The following is a 13,662-nucleotide window of genomic DNA, read 5'->3' as shown; positions in this document are numbered from 1 at the left end:
CCAGACAGGACTTCCTGTGTGTGTTGTGCGCTGATAACGGGCGCCGCGAGGAGAACAAACACGGCCGCCCCGCACCCGGAGGGGGAGAGGGGCCACGGGGCGGCAACCCCACACCGTGCCCACGGGGGACGGCCACGGGGTGCTGAAATGGAGAGGGGGCAGCCACGCGTCCCCAGGGACGTGGGGAGGGAGAGGGCTGCCCGCCTGGGCTCCCCGCCTGCACCGCACACCAGGCCTAAGATGGCTGCTGCCCCCCGCCCTCCCGCTTCACTGGCACGGGGCACGTTTCAGCAGCCCCCACCACAGCCGCCCCTCATTCCCCCTCAGAGAGGGTGGATGGGGCACCGGTGGGGAACCCCACAGCGCCAGGGCCTCCTTCACAGCCCGTGCCAAGCATGGAGGTGCCTGTGGCCATCTTCTCAAGCAGGGACCATGTTGGCATTGGGGACCATGTTGGCATTAGGCACCAGTGGAGCACATCCTGGGTTATTCGCGATGCCCTGAAATTTGGGTTACACCTCAGCAGTCACTCAGTTTGTTGGATGGCTTGTCACACTGTACCTGTGTTGGGAAAGAACAAGGTATGGGCAATTTGGCCACTAAACCTGCAGGACATCGTCCAGCAAAGATGGCATCTTCAGTGCTGGGCAGCAGAGCGCGGCGTAGAAACCACTGCCCCAGTGCCCTAATTTTCAAGGCCATTCTGGTGCAAAGCTGATTGTGATTTCAGATTAAATCTATCTGTATGCGTGACCTTGGTTCTGGGTGGCCAAAGGAGGGATAGTATACTTTTTAATTGTAATTTGAAACTCTGATCCAGACTCCATGCTAGGGAAGGAGACATTTTGGAACATGAGGGCTGTGACAGTAGCAATTATTTCTTGCCTCTCAGAGGACACAATCAGGCCATCAAGCAAGCAGCCCTGTGGCTGCCGGACCATCGCTCCCTGCTGATGCAGGCAGCGAGACCCCCACGATGCTTTCCTCCTGGCAAGGCAGAGCTCACGGCATGGGTCTGGGGATGCCTGTCGTCTGGGGCTCCTCTGGAGCAGAGCCGTGTCCCCGGCTCACACCACACATGCCTGGGTCCTCCTGGTCTGGGCAGCATATAGTGCTTGTGCGCAGGCTTATGGTGAGCAGAGGATTACTCCCACCGTTATTCAGCAAAGTATTACTCTGGGCAAGTCCCCTGGGAGTTGCAAAATATTCCTGTGTTTATTTATAGAAATGCATAGCTAAAGAAAGACCCCACTTGTTTTCCTTGGCAGACAGGTTATTAAAGGCTGTTTTCTGCTGCCCATCATTCTCTCCATCAAGAGGTGATTTTATACTGTGTGCTGGCTGCCGCAAGCATTGCTGGCTGAGGGACTCCGTGGGAGTGCACCTGTCCAGGGGAGTCTCTTCTGGGCACAAACATGTGTGTTTGTGTGTGCATCCTACATTAACCAGCAGGGAGGGTGTATCTCCAGTGGTTTTTATGCTCAGTGCTGAGCTGAGTTTTAAGCAACAGGTCCCTGTGGGAAGTTACACGGCTTGCATGGATGGCACATGTCACCTGCAAGAAGAGGCAGCACTGGCTGCTTCTTTCAGATCAGAGATGCTGGACACTGGTCCAGAGCTGACGACTTTCTCCACTAACAACAGACACACAAGCTCAATCCTGCAATGTACAGAGCCTAGACAAAGGCTCCCAGCATCCTCACTCTCCGCCCCACCTCCTCCAGACTGAAGCCTGTGAACTTTGGAAAAAACTCTAGGCCCAAATTTTATCCGTCGCAGCAACCACCACTTGGCCCTATGCCATCTCTCCCATGTCGTCTGCCCCAGGATGGACGCAGGTCATGGTGCACGGCTGGGACACTGGACACACACCCCTCCTCACGCACGCGGAGCTCAGCACGGAGCGGGACTGCTCTGGCCTCAGCAGCAGAGCTGCAGGAGTGGAACGGGATATGTGGAAAACGCTTCCTGTTTACCCAGTCTTTAGTATCTTTAGTAGTAGCTGCTGGAGCGGGAAGCGGTCAGCAGGGGCCATAGGAATGGGTATTTTTGAAATTGAAATCATGACACTTTGTCTTGCAGAGCTGCCGCTACCCTTTTGTGGAAGCTGGTGTTGGGGAAAACCTGGGCACCAGCCAAGGCTCAGTTACGGTGTGCAAGAGGGAGGAAGCAGCCGGCTGCTGGCACCGCACACCTGGCCCTGCGCAGCCGTGCCCACAGCCCTGCCTCCGCCTGCACCTCCCCGTCACCCCCAAACCTCCTGCTGCCATCCTCCCCGGTGCGCGCCGAGGCGCAGGCTCCCTGGCAGCCTCCCCAGCCCGTCACTAGGTGACCTTTTTGGTAGCCCGTGGTGGCAGGTGGCAGCGGGACCCACCAAAGCCAGAGCGCGCAGATGGGCAGGCAGCCCCAAGCCGGGACATGTGCTTTTCCAAAGGCTGTGGAGCCCGCTCGCCGCTCTGCCCCAGCTTAGCGGCATTCAGGGCCTGTCAGGCGTGAATTGAGTAGGGGGATGGAGGGGGCTTTAGCTCCTCATTAGCACTAGCCAATTAGTGTGGCATGCTGCTCCCCGTCAGCTGATGTGGCTGCCGTTGAATACCCCCTGCCCACGCTGATCCCTCTAAGTTTGAGGCCATGTTTGGTTTATGATCTGTTTTCCTCCATGGTTTTGCTGCAGAAACTTTTCTCTTAAATGTGTCTTTTCCCTCTAAGTCTCAGCTGCTCCTGAGAAACCAAGTCTGTCCTGCCTGGTTTGTTTTACTGGCCCTCTGCTAACGTGCTGATGTTCGCTCTGGTGCTGCAGCCAGTCAGGGTTTAAACAGCATACAAGTGAGTATCAGGGAAAATGTTGTCCTGCAGCAACATTTGATACTTTAAATAATAAAGTCAGTTACCAAGCAGCAATCAAAATCAGATGGCAAAAACTCCCCCTTCAGTTTGTACAGCCTTTGCCAGCGCAGTGAGCCAAGGGCAGCCCAGCCGTATCTGGCAGGGGTGCGCAGGGCGCTTGCAAGGGATGTGGCCAGAGCCTCAGCCAGCATAAAGCGCTGCTGCACCCCACAGACCTGATCCAGACCTTTGTCGGATTTAGGAGCACCATGCCAAATGTTTCCAGGCTTGGGCCACTCCGAATCCTTGAGTGATGACTGCTTCTGGGGGAGCACACTGCATCTGGGAATGGTCCCTGGCTGTCGGGCAGGAGCATGGGATCCAGGCCACCCAGGTCCTGTTTCCACCCGCTTCCTGTATTCTCCATGGAAAAACTATTTTTTCATCCCTTGCCTGCTTTTTCATCGGTGGATAATAAAAGTGCCAGTCCCACCACAGGGATATTGGGCTGTTTACTCAACTAACACCCATGAACTGCTTTTAGATTCCTGCACGAAACCTGCTACATAAATTTAACTCCTAATTTTAGGTGTGTGAACTTTCACTGGCTTTAATTCTCTTCTCAGCAGAAGAAGTAGATGCTTGCTTGAGCCTCAAAGTGCGAGAGGAAACACTTTTTCAAACCTGAACCTCTTCAGGGAGCAGAGGAGGAGAAGCAAAACCTTTTGCTGCTCATTCTCCGCTGAACCCAGGTTGCCATTTTCACGCTTTAATAACCTCTTCGTTCCTCCAGCTGCTGAAGATGCTGCACATGGGATGCACAGGACACCTGTGGGGACCTGGAGCCAGGCCCCAGCACTGCTCTGCAGTGTGCCCATGCCATTGCCAGGGTGCTCAGAGCCACCAGTGCCAGGGCAAGACCCCCAGCAGCCACGTTCAAGCACCGGGGACCTTTCTTACATGCCCTGTGCACCCACCATTCCCTGGGTGAGCTCCATAGCTGCACCCCAGTCAACTCATCCCCTCACTGGTATTTCTTGTGAGGCACAAGGTCTTGCATGCCCAGACCTCACGAGCTCCTGCAGAGGAGTGGCACCTCTAAACCCTACTTGGCTGCCCTCCAGCCCATCCTCAGGGTGAGGATGCTGGTGAAAACAACAGGCGACAGCGCTGGGCAGAGTCCAGCCCAGAGATTATGGTGTGCCTCCTGCTCGCCGGGGCAGGACTGAGGAGTTTTGAGGGTGCCGTGGGAATACCCGCGCAGTGCAGACGTAATTAATCAAGTTCAGAGATTGTATTCTTCATTAGCGCTTCTCAGAGCGCAGGGAGAGCCTCAAAAGTCTGGCAGGCAACCACAGCCTGGCTGGAAAACAGATCTGCCTTCTCCTTGTGAAAATCTTCTATGAAAAGGAATTTTATGCATGTTTTGCAGGGAATGTTGCAGTTTTCAGAGAAATTGGAACTCAGGAAAAAAGTCCCTCTGAAACTATCAAAATCTCCCAGTTCAAAACTTGAGTTTTGAACTTTAGAGCCCCAAAGTTTGAACAATTAGCTGAAATTGTATTTTTCCCCACTCAGATTTCCCTAAGGGTTAAAAAAAAAGCTTTATTGTTAAAACAAAAACTCGCCAGTGAAGTATCTGGGGAGGCCGTGAGCTGGGGCACCCGGTGGCTGGTTTGGGATGGGGCCATGCAGCGTGCTGTGGGGTGATGAGCTGAGATGGCCGACAGGCTTCTGCCTGCAGAGTGGTTTTCAGGTCACTGTGCAGCGCTGTGTCCAGCAGGATCCTCCCGCCCAGCACGGAGAAACAGTACTGGGGAAGGCTCTTTTGGCAGAGCTGTTTGGGGAATATTTGTTCCCTCAGGTCTTTGATTAACAGTCTTTTCCTTTTTAAAAAAGATCATAAAGAGAGGTAAAGAAAAGATGCTTTGGGATAGCTGTCCCTTCCGAGGTCTTTCCCTGTTGCTTCAGCTTGCCCAAGGCTTTTTGTGTGTCTAGAGTTTTTATCTCATAGCAAATGCTTGTTTTATCTCTGACAGTAAGAGTCAGAAAGACTCCTGATTTTCAGCACTTGGGAAGCACCATGCACCATCATCCAGGGATGGCTGGATCTGTGGCCAGCACTGCCAGGACCAGAGGCTGCGGATGCCGCTGGAGAGCAGCTGGGTCTTTTCCTCAGAAGGCAGCTTGGGCCTGCTTTGGGCAAAGACCTCCTTTTGTGCAGCTCTCTTGTTCCTCAGGAAAGATTCCACTTTGCAATAAAGACTTTTTACAAGGTGACCTGACACTTATAATTCCTCCTCTCCCTCCCATTGGTACTAGTAGCTGCTCATTACCACCAAAGGCTAATTGCTACTGACTTGCTAATTAGATATTCAACATCACGTTGCACAAGGAGTTGGGGTTGTGATGACAGAAAGCCGGAGGTTGACCTCTATAATGCCAACTTCAAGCAGTGCTTCCTACAGAAGGTTGTCAGGTTCTTCCAGGACGTCTCTAACATGAAAATAAGCCAAAGCAAAGGCTACGTGCGTGAGCAGCCAGCCCGGGGCTTGGGACACAGCCCCTGGCCAGGGAAGCGTTTCTATTGTGGGCAACGCCTGAATGCATGCTTGAAGTCCTGCACATGCTCCTGTGCTGCGTCAGAGACGCGGGGGAACCTCAGCGCCAGTGAGCTGGTGTCACCAAGGTCAGCTTGTCCAGGCCCATAAATCAACTCCAGCAAAATTAAGACTGGCATCAAAAGATCAGCCAGGCCTTACCGTAAAGCACCTCATACATCCGTGCTTTCCTGAATCAGAGCTGCCCCAAGGTACTGCTGAAGCACCCCCACACATGTAGCTGCCAAGGTCTGTGTGCTAGTTACCAAGAGAGCCTGTGTGTGATTTCCTGTGAAAAATACACTCCTGTAAGAGCGGAGCTGGGCAGCTCCTGCGCAGGCGGGCTGAGTGGCACGCCAGCCCTCGGTGCGCTTCATGTGAGCAACCCCGCGTGCTCAGTCTCCCCTCTCACTCTCGCTCCTGACAAAGAGTTCAAGGAAAGCCTGATAAGAGAGTGGGGGAAAGTGAGCGAGACAGGGAGCAGAGGCTGAATATTGGGCAAGTTGGTGTCTTGCACCCCGGCAGCAAACCCTGGGCTGGGGGACAAACTCCCCTGCTCTGCAGTGGTGCAGTTTGGGGTACTACTGGGACCCCAGTGTACCCAAGGTTGGGGACACAGTCATACCTTGCTGCTGTTGTTGCGATAGCATCGAGGACAGAGACGGGAAAAAGCCCAGAGCCTCCTTTTTGCTAAGCCAGTTTGGTAAAGGGCTCCTTTATCTGCCCTCTGGTGTGAGATAAAGTTTCATTGTTGACCTGCTGGAGCAGTTTTCTATCGCTCATAGATATCCCCCTTGCTGCAGAAAGGTATCAAGCAAGACCATATCTTTTTGAAACCCATGTGCAATGGAAAGACACACAGGGTGGATTAGATCTACACTGCGAGGGTTTCAGTGCCTCCTTGTCTATGCGAGGACAAAGGAGGTTTCCTCAGCTCGTAGGCCTGGGCTCTGAGGGCCTCTTTCATTGTGAGTCCCTACCGAGGATTTTTGCAGACCGAATAGGGACCAGAGTGCCTGGGCTCCTTACCGGGCTGGGAAATGTTCCCCCAAATTCCCTGGGGTGGAAGGAGATGCAGTCCCCGCATGTTCCTGGTGCATGCCTTGGAGACAGCTCCCACCAGTACAGAAAGATGGGAAAACATTTTCCACTGCCAAAATTTCACGCAGTTAATCCAGCTGCCCCTTTCTTGCACCAGGAACATCTATATAGATGGATACATTTGCAAACATTCTTTTATTTTCACTGTTGTTTGACAACAGAGTTCAAATCCTAAATGCAGAACTTTTCTTTCGGCAAACGTCCAAAATATACATTTTGAATTCTCCGCACGATGTAACACCAAATGATCAAGCAAGTAACAACCACCCCAGACCTGCCTTTATTGTGGGGATGCAAAGAGAAAACATCCCCTCCCTGCTTCAAAGCTTCATGGGTTGCTTTGGTGATATACAAACATCTTGAGAGCTAATCAAGATTAACATTTGCCTTAATGAGTCAGTGAGAACTGCGACTTACTGCAACAAGCCACCTACTTTAATGTCCCTGACATACGTGCGAATTTGAAAAGGATGAGCTGGATTTCTCCAGGATGATCTACCACCACCTGCGAGTTCAGCTCTTCTCTTTGTGCTCTGCCCTCCCCTCCAAGGGACCTGGTTTGGAAGACCTTCACTCACCATTTTTTTCTATGAAATTGTTATGCAACACGATGAGGACAGACCGGGAGGAAAAGGCATATCATGAAAATAAAGCATAAGGAATCAAAGCCGTCCCTTTGCAGGGTCTGACAAAAGAGCCGTGCACCACACCGGAGCAGTCGTGCGATTCGGGTGGTGCAGAGGCATCAACCTCCCAGTGCCTAAAGCTGGAGGCTTGAGCAGCGCCTTGGTGCTGGCTCACATGACGCTGGCTCCTGGGTGAAGGCACCGAAAGGGGAAACATTTCCCCCTCACCACAACAAAGCTATTTGCACAGCACAAAATGGTGTTAGATCCTGGGGAGGCAACTTCTTCTGGGCTGCTCCATCCTCCACCAAAGTCCTGAGGGCTAAGAGCCCTCCTCCTCCCTGCCTGCAGCTGACACTCCCTTTCCCAGCAACTCTTGCTGGTCATTACAGACAATAATTGACATTTTAAAACTGCCCAGTTGCAGAACAAAACACTTGCAACTGATTAAAACCTCTTCTACATCAAAAATAACTTGGTGTATTGAAAAACGCACTCGAAGGGCTGGTTCTGATCTCATTGTGTGGGACTAAGTCCAGAGGAGGTCTCCATGGAGAAGACCCGAAGAATAGACAGGACGTTACACTAATGGCGTTCTACAGAAATGATTAAGCCAGATAACATGCAGCTGAATAGAGCTCAATGTCTTTTTTATAAAATTAATAAGGCATGTAATAGATAACTGTCTCCCCATTAGTGGATCTAATACCTTGGCTTAAAAGTCCTACCCAGGAAACTCTCATGGGTTTTCTGCTGACTCCACTCGATTTCAGCAACATAATAGACAAGCGGAATTCAGCCTAAAAGTCAGACGGTGAATGCAGAAGTCAAGTCTTAGGAAAAAGACACAAAAAAAGAACTGTTGATATGTCTCCTCTGACACATCGCAGTGTATCAAAATGGCCACTGCCTTTATTTTGTTTAATCGCTTATCGCCATGGAGGGAAGAGGAAATTCCCAAGAACGCATGACCGTTAAAAATATTAGCCAGGGCCTGGTGATTATTTTTGGTAGCTAAAAGCTTCCTGACTGAAGGGTTTTGGTTTGCATTGGACTTCAGTAAATGTTTTAGTATAACTTTCATAAATACCCATTATACTCAAATCAGCCTGGAGTTTACAATTCAGCTGGGAAGGGCGGGGATATGTTTCTCTTTCTTTTGTTTTGCCATGCAGCATGCTAAAGTGCACAGCGCTACACTGAATTAGCATTTAGCTCTTTTCTTGTATCCTTAAATAAAGGACTAGTTCACACAGTCAGAAATCTCTGTTTCCTTTCGGGCAGGAAAAAGGAAGTGAATGCGAGGGGCAGATTTGGAGTTTGCTTGCAAGAACAATTGAACTCCCATCCAGAGGGGAAGGGGATCTGCGTCAAGAGGAATTCACTTTTTTTTTCTCTTTTTTTTCTTCTTTTTTTTTTTTTTTTTTTCTGGAAGGGAAGAGAAAATGACCTTTAGTTTAAAAGCCTGAAAGAATAAAGGTCCGAGCATTTAGAGCTGCCTGCACAAATATAGTCATAAAGGCTTTTTCCTGGCAAAGGGCTCCCGCAGCCGCTCGCGCCATCCTTCAGCAGCGGGGCCCGACTGCAACGGCTGCACCGCGTGCTCCCCTCTCAGTTATCCTAGGTGAAGGGCGTCACCGAAACCTGTCAACAGTTCCTGGCTAGGAGGGACAGTCCCTGGGCTTTTTTGAAAAATATTTACCGTTTTTCTCTTTGTCCCTCCCCTACGCTGCCAGTCTAATGTGTCAGATGAGATTTGGTGGATGGGATTTAGTGGATCCCCTTGCCTTTCTCCCCGAAAGTCCTATTTACAGCTGTCTGTACAAGCGGGCAGGGCATCAACTCAACCTGTTACGTGGTCAAGACTTTACTCTGCCCCCACCATTTTTGGTCCCGTTTCAGTCAACCACAAAACCTTCTCCCAGCTTCCCCGGGAAGAGGATGTGAACTGAGGCCGCAGGGGCTTGACTAAGTGTCAAAACATTATCTGTGTGGTCTCGTCTATGAATCCCAACCACTTTAGTCCTCACCACAAGTCTCCACTTTAGTGGCTCCTGAATATTCACATTTTTCTCTGTATTCCTTTCTCCCAGCCATGCAAGCCGGATTCCCAAGGAAGCTCCAGAGCTGGAGAATACAGGAGCCGAGACCTTAAAAGGTGCTTGAGCATCCTATCTCCAAGGGCACTAAGCGCTTCAGGACGTTTGAAGCAATGAGCCCCAGAGTGGGTCAAGGCGAGTGCCACGATCTGGGACCTCCCTGTGGTACCCAGCGCTTTGCAAGAGCAATCCTGGTTGAAGAGTGTTAGCTTATAACCTGCTGCAGCCGAAGGCACTCATTGCCCTTCCCTCCTCACTGCTTTTCACAGCCAGACCTTCACCAAACCCCCGGCACAACCCTGCATTTGCCAGTGGAGGGGTTTCTGCCCTAAAAGCAGAGCTCAGGCTAACAGCTCACATTGTGCACGCTGCAGCGAGAGCATCGCTTTCCCAGGCCTGCTTTCCTCCAGGGACACAGGTAATAAACAGGGGATCCAGCTCCAGTTTGGGTTCCCACATACTTGCACAAGCTCCTCAGAGCGGTTTTTCTCCCATCCAAGCAAAATATTTGCTCAGAACGTGAAGCCGCGGCTGGGCAATGTCAGCAGCAAATGTCAGCAAGTGTCAGCAGGAGAGAAACTAATTAGACAAAATGGGCCAAATTTCTCCCGGGGGGAGCTCCTCTGCGATCACTGCAGGAAGGATGAATGTGGCCTAATGGTTAAACAGATTATTTTGTGCTCTTTTGTTGCCTCCATCCTGGTTTTATGCAGGCAGGCAGCCTCACTGATTTTGGCCAGTGCCAGCCTGCCTGACCAGAGGCTCACCTGGCTCCGGTGACTTATCCCGGGGCGAAGCAACCCAGGCACGGAGCCCCCTGACAGGGCATCACGGACACCTCACAGCTGAGCTCAGATGAAATCACCTCTCGATACTAAAGCTGCGGTTCTCCAAATACATCTTGGCAGACTTCCACTTTTCTTCTCCAAAGTTGTCTGGCCTCAATGCGTGCAGCTGGAGGGATGCCCCTGCCAGCACTCAGAGGGATAAAACCGGAGCCGATGGAGAGCCTGAGGGACACCTTCTCTGCTAAGGTCATACGTCTGCAGAGCCTGGCGCTAGGCAAAGGTGCATCTGGAAACGCCGTGGCTGCGATGACTCACTGCATAAGGAAATGGTGTCACCCTCCAGCTCCCTCGCCTCCGCCACTGCCGCCAGCCCCAGCACATATTTTTACCTTTTACTACCAAAAGTTTCAGACCAAGCCCCACCAGCTGAAGCCTGAGTGTAACTTGGGTTCTGCATATGGGCCTGTTGGCATCAAGGGAACCAAGCTGGGCGAGCCCATCCCTACATCCAGCCCGGGATGTCAGCAGAAGAGCGGTGTGAATGGTGTCTGGAGCAGGCAAGGATTACAGTGAAACATGTGGATAGGGGCTTACCAGTCCCACGGTTTTCTATTCTTATTTCTGTTCCCCTTGAACTCCCAGCCAGCACCTTGGTGCATAAATGTAATTCATTAACCTGCAAGAATAAGGAGGCCTAAACTTTCCCCTAGTCACTGCGACAGCTCACAGTCATGCTGGTGTGTCAGGGGCAGGCTCCCGGAGCCGTGCCAGCAGCGCAGGGAACGTGTACACAGCTCCGCAGGAATGCACCCTCCGAGCAGGGGCTGGGGAGAGGGAGAGCTGCGGAGGGACGAGGGAAAGGCGCAAAGTCCAGGAGACCCCGGAGGGCACCCCCAGGGCATGGTCAGGGAAAGGACAACACAAACCCCAGTTCACCCTGCTCGTACCCAGTGGGGCAATCCCCATCACCCAGGAGAAAGTGCTGCGGAACAGTCAGGCTGATGACACAGAGGCACCACTGATTTGCAGTGTAAAAGCCAGCAACGGGTCATCTGAAGAGCAGGGAGCTGGTGTTGGTGGAGTTGGATGGGTAAGGCTGGGTACCAGGAGGTATTTTGCTCCCCTCACTGGAAGGATGGGTTTAGCGGAGTCATGGCACTGGGTTTGGGACTCCAGACCAGACTGGGAGGAAAAGTGCTGTTGTGGTGGGACCAGGCAGGCTGTACCGCATGGGCATGCCGAGGCAGTGCGGGTCGTGACAGGGTTGTGAGTGCTTGTGCAGGGCCAGGGTTAGTGGCAGACCTAGAGGTACAACAAGAGCAGCCCTGAGCTCGTCATCACCTGCAGGGCTGCAAAGTCCCCCGTGGGGCTGGAGTAAGCTCATTCCCTCTCCACACCTTGCTTTGCCCATCAGAAGGCAGCAGGAGTCAGCCCCAGCCAGGGCTGAGCACAGACATCAGGATTTCCAGCCCACTCTGGGCACACAAGTGCTCCAATGGTGAGGAAACAACTCGTCTAGCAGAAATGCTGGGACCAACCCAACTTTCATCGAGCAGCGAAAGGGAACTTTCCCTCTACTTCTGGAGGACCCGGGGCTCAGTGAGGCTGCTGGAGGCTGTGCCAGCCCAGCACACTGCAGGGAGCCTTCAGCTGCTTTATTCATAGAAATCCACCCTGCACACCAGCCCTGGAGCTGCTGCCTCCCTGGCGCCAGCCCAGAGAGGGTCTGTGCTCCGAGCGAACAAGCAGGTCAGCAAAAGCACCACTGCTAATGTCACAGCGGGAGCAATAACATCTATATCAGCCAGTTGGTAGCAGAGAAATCAAGTCATTGGGGCAGGACATCGTCACGTGCCCAGTTCCTCCTGCTGCACAAATGAACACTTCTGTTTGGATCGTGCATCTTATTTTCCATAAACATACCAGATTTTGCATCCTGGATTTGCGGGAGAGTGCTGCTGGGGCAGTGCTTTAAGCTCAAGTATCAGCCTTAAATCTGAGCTTTACTGAGGCTAGTCCCAGGTACAAAGCCACCAACACTCAGTAGGTTCTATAGGAGCACAAAAATTGGTTGGATCAGGATTCCTGTGGCACACAGTGAACTAAATTATTGGTCTGTTAATTCTGGATTCTTTTTTTTGTTTGTTTTATTTTTTTTCTTTGTTTTGATTTATTTTTCTGCTATCATAGGAAGCAGCCCAGAGATCAGTTGTGACATACCCTGGGCTAATTCAGTGGAAAGCCTGTTTTCAAAAGACAACATTTACCATCTTGCTCCCAGCTTTGATTTGCCTGTCCCTGCTTGCTTGCCGGAGCTTATTCTGCAACGTTAATAGGAAAGTTTCTTTGCACGGAGCCAACCGGCTGTTGTGCCCAAGTGATTTTGTTCAAGGAATAAAAAGCACATTCACTTTGTGTTCGAGGAGATGACATTTGTTTGATTGGTGTGTTTGAGAGCTCGGTGGGGAATACAGCAGAGAAAAAAACATTCTTGTGAGGAGCTGTTTCAAAAGAAAAGAAACAAGAATCCAGGAGAGATAAGAAAATGAATGTTTGCAGAATCTGGGAAAGCCTTGTGCAGAGGGACAGAGACAAAGTACGAGAATGCACTTTATTTGTGACAAGCTTTCCATCCTGGGCAGCCAAACAGGACATCCTGCTTCAGTTCTCCTTCCTCTCTTTAATTAGAGTTGTGTTCAGGACACTGCCATTAATGTCGTCTCAGCATTTCCATGATAAAGCCCTGTTTTTGCGGGACTTTAGGAACTTGGCCCTAGAAAAATCTGTTATTAGTGTAGAACCGCTCGGTCCAGAGACTGGGGCAGGTTTGCAGCCAGTTGCTGCAACATTTCCATCACAGGGAGCCAACGCCAGCTCAGAGCGAGGTGGCCCTGTCCGGGACGTGGGAGCGGTGGAGGAGACCGAACCCCATCTCTGGACACAGCAGGGTTAGCGGTGCTCTGTGCACCCCAGTCTCCGTTTCGGATCTGAAACGTGGCAACCCTCTGAAGGCCGTAATGTCACTGAAAACACAACACCCACGGTTCCGAATCTGTAAGTCATCGTAGAAACCTCTGTGTTCAAATAATTTTATAAAGCCTGAAAATGAAACTGGATTCTCCAGCAATGGTATTTTCACTACCTGGAAGTAGGGCCTGGCTTCATCCCACCAGTTGAACTCACCCCAGAAATGAAGACCCCTAAAAATCACTCCAGGAAGAGCAGATCCTCACGGTGTAGTACACCCTGCCCTCCCCAGCCTGGGGCCACGCTGCCGCGGCTTCCCAGGGCTCCCTGACCTCTGCAGCCACTGCAATTTCACGCTGAGCCGAGACACGGAGCAGCAGCAACAGAAATCACTTGCTTTCCTGCTGGCTTCTTCATTGCCGCCCTTCTCCTTCGCTCAGGATTGGCAGCTCAGCTCTTGCAGGGCTGAGGCTACTGCCGCTGCTCTTTATCAGTCCCACATGTGGGTGAAGCTGCTGCAAACGGTGTCTTGTCAAATCTGCTGTTTGCAACAGCAAAGCAAATGAGACCAAACAGGGTACTAAAAGTAACCAAAGAGGGGCTGAAACCACACCGGGGCCATGTGGGAGCTCCAGGCCCCAGGGCAGTGCTGGCA

Source organism: Phalacrocorax carbo, chromosome 18 (genome assembly GCF_963921805.1).
Source record: "Phalacrocorax carbo chromosome 18, bPhaCar2.1, whole genome shotgun sequence".
Lineage (NCBI taxonomy): Eukaryota > Metazoa > Chordata > Aves > Suliformes > Phalacrocoracidae > Phalacrocorax > Phalacrocorax carbo.
The sequence above is the reverse complement of the archived record's forward strand: the minus strand, read 5'-3'. Positions refer to the sequence as shown.